The 6,146-nt window shown below is 33.0% G+C and overlaps 1 non-coding gene across 1 annotated transcript; it reads right to left on the bottom strand.

Annotated features, from left to right (window-relative positions):
• Positions 1–3,868: 3,868 nt before the first annotated feature.
• Positions 3,869–3,975, bottom strand: LOC141721928 (small nucleolar RNA R71). Its single transcript, XR_012574968.1, has one exon. It is a non-coding gene; the product is annotated as a small nucleolar RNA R71 (small nucleolar RNA).
• Positions 3,976–6,146: the final 2,171 nt, after the last annotated feature.

The raw sequence follows: 6,146 nt of genomic DNA, 5'->3' as shown, positions 1-6,146 counted from the left end.
TTCTGAATTTCCTGTAGGCTATCTTTGTAATATCCTTCACCATAAGAGCACACAATTTTATCATCTCTTCATCAGCATCCACTTCAGATAAGCTTTCAGTTTCTGAATCATCATTATCAGAATATGATGACTCTGAATCAGACTTTATGATGAGAGCCTTTCCTTTGCCCCATTTTGAGGCAGCCATTTTAGGAGATTCCTCCTCAGCCTTAAGAGCAACTGTCCTTGACTTTCTTTCATGTCTTTTACTCCTTTGATCCATCTCAAGTTCATAAGTCTTGAGCATATCATAAATTTCATCAAGAGTAGTTTCAGTAAGGTCATAGTTGTCTCTTATGGCAGTAGACTTCAAATCCCAATTTTCAGGAAGGGCTAAAAGGAATTTTAGATTTGAATCTTCAAGATCATATTCCTTGTCCACCAGTGACAGATCATTCAAGAGTTTGAAAAACCTGTCATATAAGTCAGTTAATGACTCATCAGCTTTTGAGTCAAAGTGCTCATACTCTTGAGTGAGTATAGTCCTCATGTTCTTCTTGATTGCATCAGTTCCCTGGCATCTTGTCTCCAGAGCTTCCGATATCTCCTTTTCAGTCTGGCAATGTGTTACCCTATTTGACATGACATTATCAATGGCACTATGCAGCAAATGCCTTACCTTTGCATCCTTGGCAATAGATGAGATGTCTTCAGCTGTGTACTCACCTTTCTCCTTTGGTATGGTCTTTGCTGGTTGATCAACAACTACAACAGAGAGCTTGGTAGGCTTATGTGGTCCTTCATTAATTATGTCAAGGTATTCTGGATATGTAGCTTCCAGAAATATAGCCATCTTCACTTTCCACATGGGATACTCAGAAGGTCTCAGTATGGGAACCCTAATAGTCTCATATCGACTGTGGGTTTGAGTCTTTTGAGTTTTTTCAGTTTTGGTGGGCTTGGTTGGAGTTTGTGCTTCTTCAGACATGATTGTTTAGATCTCTACTGTATGTGTGTTAACAGAAAAGCTCTGATACCAATTGTTAGGTCACAGAACACTGTAGAAGGGGGTTGAATACAGTGTTTAATACAATCAAATCGATTTTAAACACAAGTAACAGTAAACAAATATATTCAATAAGATAAACTCTGTTACAATGGAACCGTTCTCTCTCAGTGATGAACAAATATCACTAGGAGCTGCTAGGTTACAATGTATAATCTTCTCGATAATGATAACACATATAGTGTAAACCCAAAGTCTGTGTTTATATAGTACACAGTTACAAGGTAACTTCTAACTGATATGGAATACAATTCTGTCTCCTAAAATATATCAATCAGATATCTTCTACAAGTCTTCCAGTCTTCTAACTCTTTCCATGCATAACTTCTTTTATTTAGTCTCGATCTTCTACTATAAATCAGCTTCCTTCCTTAACTGTAAGTCCTCCCGCACTTAAGTTCTGATATGACCTTAAGTTCTTATATTAAGTTCTGACTTCTGGTAAGTCCTGATTTCAGTAAGTCCTGATATGTCTTGTTGTTAAGTTCTGAAAACTAAACACAAATTATATTAAACATGACATCTCAAATATATCTAACAGGTAAGAATAACCCGAAAATTCACAAAATAGTTTTAAAAATCTTGGAATAATTTAAACCTAATAATAAAAAAAAATTAATCATTTTTGGAACGCGCAACCGATCCGTATTTTACAATTTAACGAACAAGTGCGGGTGAATAAAAGCCGAAGAATTACTGAAATAATTTTAAAATTCTCAAAATATTCCAAACTTAATAAAATACGAATTTCATAATTTTTGAAATATTTTGGAATTAAGTACTAAATTTACACATAAATGCAATCAGAAAATCATTTTGGGTTAAATAATTGATAACATATTGTTTTCTAAGTTTTGTAAATTCTCAGAAATAATTAATAAAATTATAAAATAATAAAAATGATTTTTAGAGATAATCCAAGTATTTATGAAAATAAATATTAAGTAAAATTACTTTTAAATATAAAACAACTCAAGTGAATAACTAATTACACAAATGGTCCTCGAACACCAATGATCACATATAATTAATAACAAAGGCAATACCCAGCTAACAGAAGCAACACATATTTTATTTATTTAATTATTCAATAATTCTCATTTAAATAATGCAAAAATATATGAGTCGTCATACAGGTCAACCGGGGGCTTATATATAATAAAAAGAAGATTTTTTTAAGAAAAAGGAAGCCAGGGAGAACATTAGAAAGACCTAGAGCACAAAAGACGGCTAAGGAGAAGAAGATTTAGTTTGATACTTTTGTATTCTTCAATTTAGGCGATACTTTTGGATGCTTATTTTTGATTTGTTCTAAACCCTAGTACTTTTATATTATCTCGTAGTATTCTGAACTTATTTACTATCATGTTTTCAGTGGAACCATGGTGACGATGAGTTCGATCATGAATTGATCATTGACATGGGGTTTTAGCGGATTTATTTACGGATTTCAATAGTTGATTGTTCTAAATCCTTAGTATGTGGTGATTTATGATTTCCTAGTTTGGTTGTGCTTATTCGTCTTTGATGCGTAGCTAACATCTAAGATTGTTTGTTAATCTCTATTGAAGAGACATTGAATATAGAGGTTTAGAACTTGCCATGCTAGCATAGGTTTATGTATGAATTGGCATGCATAATTCGTAGTGCGATTTTAACCATCTTACACACCCTATGTAATCATAATAGATAACTTGTTCTTAAACCGTTACATTTTCAAATCTTATAGACATATAGGATCTAAGCATTGTTGGTGTCTACTTAACTTCTATCTTGATTGTGGATGTTTAGTAGTAGGGTATACGTATATCGAAAGATAGCATATACTAATTTTGTGTTATCTGATTAGTTATCATCATCATTGCATACTATTGATAATGACATAAACTTTAAATGAAGTATTTAATGAAGTTAGAATCCAATGTTTCATTCTCATATAAGTAATTCACTTTTAATCTCTTAGTTAATGCATGCTAGTATAATCTTTTAAGTAGTTAATCAACTCAAACTTGTTACTTGTCTCAATTGTGAACGATAATCATACATTGTTGCGTAAGTGCATAATATGAACTTAACCTAAACTAGTCTCTGTGGGAATGAACTTGACTTAAATTTTATACTACTTGTGATCGTGTACGCTTGCGTGTATTTTTGTGCGTGTTTTTGTGCGAACATGTTTTTGGCGCCGCTGCCGGGGACTCTGTGTTAATTTTTAGGTTATATGATTGACATCAGTGGTCGTTAAAGTTCACTGACTCAGATTACTTTACTTATTACGGTTACTTTGTTGTGTTTCAGGTACTCTAGAGAGCGTGTATGCGAACACATTCTCAGTCTCGTAAGGAAACAATTGAAGAAGATAAGGAAGTTAAAGAATTGGAAGAAGAAGTTTTTGAAGAAGTTGAGAAAGTTGAGGAAGAAGATTTTGTTACAATGGGAGAACCAGCAGCAGCAATGAAAGCGTTGATGGATTATTCTCAACCAAAGATCAATGACATTCAATCTAGTATTGTCAGGCCATCTATCACAACTAATACCTTTGAGATCAAGCCTATCACAATTCAGATGGTGCGAAATTCAGTCCAGTTTGGGGGTGCTCCAACGGAAGATCCCAATATGCACATTAGGGATTTAATCGAGATCTGCGACACCTTCAAGTTCAATAATGTTTCTGAAGATGTTGTGAAACTGTGACTTTTCCCATTCTCTTTGAGGGATAAAGCTAAAATCTGGTTACACTCTCTACCAGCTGGTTCTATTGCAACTTGGGAGGATCTTGCTCAGAAATTCCCTACTAAATTCTTCCCTATGGTAAAGACAGCTGCAATCAAGAATGCTCTTACTCAGTTTGTGCAGCAATCGGGAGAATCTTTATGTGAAGCTTGGGAGCGCTATGAGGAGATGCTTAGAAAGTGTCCTCGTCATGGAATGCCTGACTGGATGGTGATCAATTGCTTTTATAATGGTTTGGGAGCATAGTCAAGACCTATGCTCCATGCAGCATCAGGTGGAGCGTTATGGGATAAGAGCTATGAGGAAACAGTATTAGCTGATTGAGATGATGGCCGTGAATGAATATCAGAATCCAACTCAGAGACTACCACAAGGAAAGGTAGCAGGAATTCTAGAGGTGGATACTGTTAGTATTTATGCCCTAGAGACAACACTATGATATTTTAGTTTAAGACATTAGGATTATTAATGTTTATGTTCTATTGATTATTCCATTTATAATTTATTAATTCTTAATATACTGCAATATAAATGTTAGATTAATAAATGTCCTTGGAATATGATATGCAATTTTATATCTCTAAGTACGTGACTTAGAAATGAGATTATGAGAATAGTATCAATATTCCTAAAGGTCCCTAGTCGAGTATAATTATTAATGGACAATAATAATGCATTAAGACTAGTGTGTTTGTTGATTGATGATCACATCTCATTGATCATAGGTATGATGATACTAAAGTTAAAAATACAGGCAGATGTATATGTACATAGTACTGGACAGACCCAATGTGAGATTCTACATGTCTGTTGTGTCATAAGTAATTCTCACAGTGATAATGATGTATTGGTCTTTATACCTGAAGTTATTATATTTCTATACGATAATTAATATACATTGATTCCATTAAAAGTTATCCTTGATAAAAGTGGATATTGGGTATATTATGAATCGTATGAGAAATATGAATGATCTTGATGGGATTTAACCCTCCTATTTTAGGAGTGATATTATTGGCCTCTTATGTGAGGTAGACTATGAAATGCGTGGTCACGCTCAAATGTTGATTTGATATGATAGTCTACTCATTGATCAAGGAAACTTGGATTAAACTATGATGAGGATGACACATTATATGCCTCTAGTTTAATCTATAATATTTGGTTAAAGGGATTATATTACATTGTACATTATTCACGAAAGGTTTAATCGATCACCGATTAAATTATTATTACTTGGATAGCAATGATGTATTACTAGATGCCGCTCATTGTTTACGATTTAAAATTAGTTGCCAATGTAATAATAACCTATAGGGTCACACAATAAGAATGCTTGAAGGATTATTTAATTTAAATTGGATTTAAATTATATTAAAGTAATTCAAATTTTTTATAATATTAATTAAGTATGACTTAATTAATTAGATAAATATTGATATTCGAATTTACTAATATTAATTATAAAATTCATTTGTTAAATAATTAAGTGCGAATTAATTATTATACAACTAGGAATTTTGAATTAATAATAACTCCTAATTAGTTAAGAGTTATAATTCTTATTATACTCTTTATATAATATCTCTTGTGTGGCTGATTCTGTATGCAAGACTTTTACTAAAACCCTAGCCAGAAAGGGAGAAGATAGAGAGAGCAAGAAGAAACGAGTTTGTGCTAGTACACATTCAATCCTTTCGTTCAAGCATTCGTGTGGATACCGATAGAATGTAGATCACGAGAACGGGATGCGTAGTGATTGAACAAGCTTTGGATCTCCATTAGTCAACCAATTTGTAAAGCTTCTTAAAGTCAACAATCTACGAATTAAATATCTATTTTTCACATGGATCCTGCTGTGGGTTTCGAAAATTCTGTTTTTTCACGTTTTTAATTGTTGTTTCCGTTGCGTTTATGTGCTCGAAACCCTTCAATGACATCGGAGCTACTTGCGAAAAATGATTAATTCGTTAATGTGTTTACTGGTTTTATGATGATAACATGTATACAATATTCCATGACTTTTATGTATGCAATTTTGTATGTTTTACATGTTGTTATGTTTATATATGCGTATGTATGTATATATTTTGAATATATGATATTCATGAGAGTTGTATAATCATATGAGATTATAAAATCTGTATATATACTGATATATACATGTTTTGTGTTTGTTCTTATTCTAAGAATCGTATTTGATACGATTCCGAATCGGATACAACGGATTTGCTGAAATCTGGGTCTGGTGTCCGATTTTGGCACACGAATACGCTATTTCATATAGAATCGGGCGTCTGAACGAAACAGATGGCTATAGCCTTCATCGACTCATTTGTAAGGAATTTGACGTCATTTAGACCCTGTA

The sequence above is a fragment of the Apium graveolens genome, chromosome 4 (genome assembly GCF_009905375.1).
Source record: "Apium graveolens cultivar Ventura chromosome 4, ASM990537v1, whole genome shotgun sequence".
NCBI lineage: Eukaryota > Viridiplantae > Streptophyta > Magnoliopsida > Apiales > Apiaceae > Apium > Apium graveolens.
Note: the sequence above shows the minus strand (reverse complement) of the source record. Positions and strands in the feature narration are given on the sequence as shown.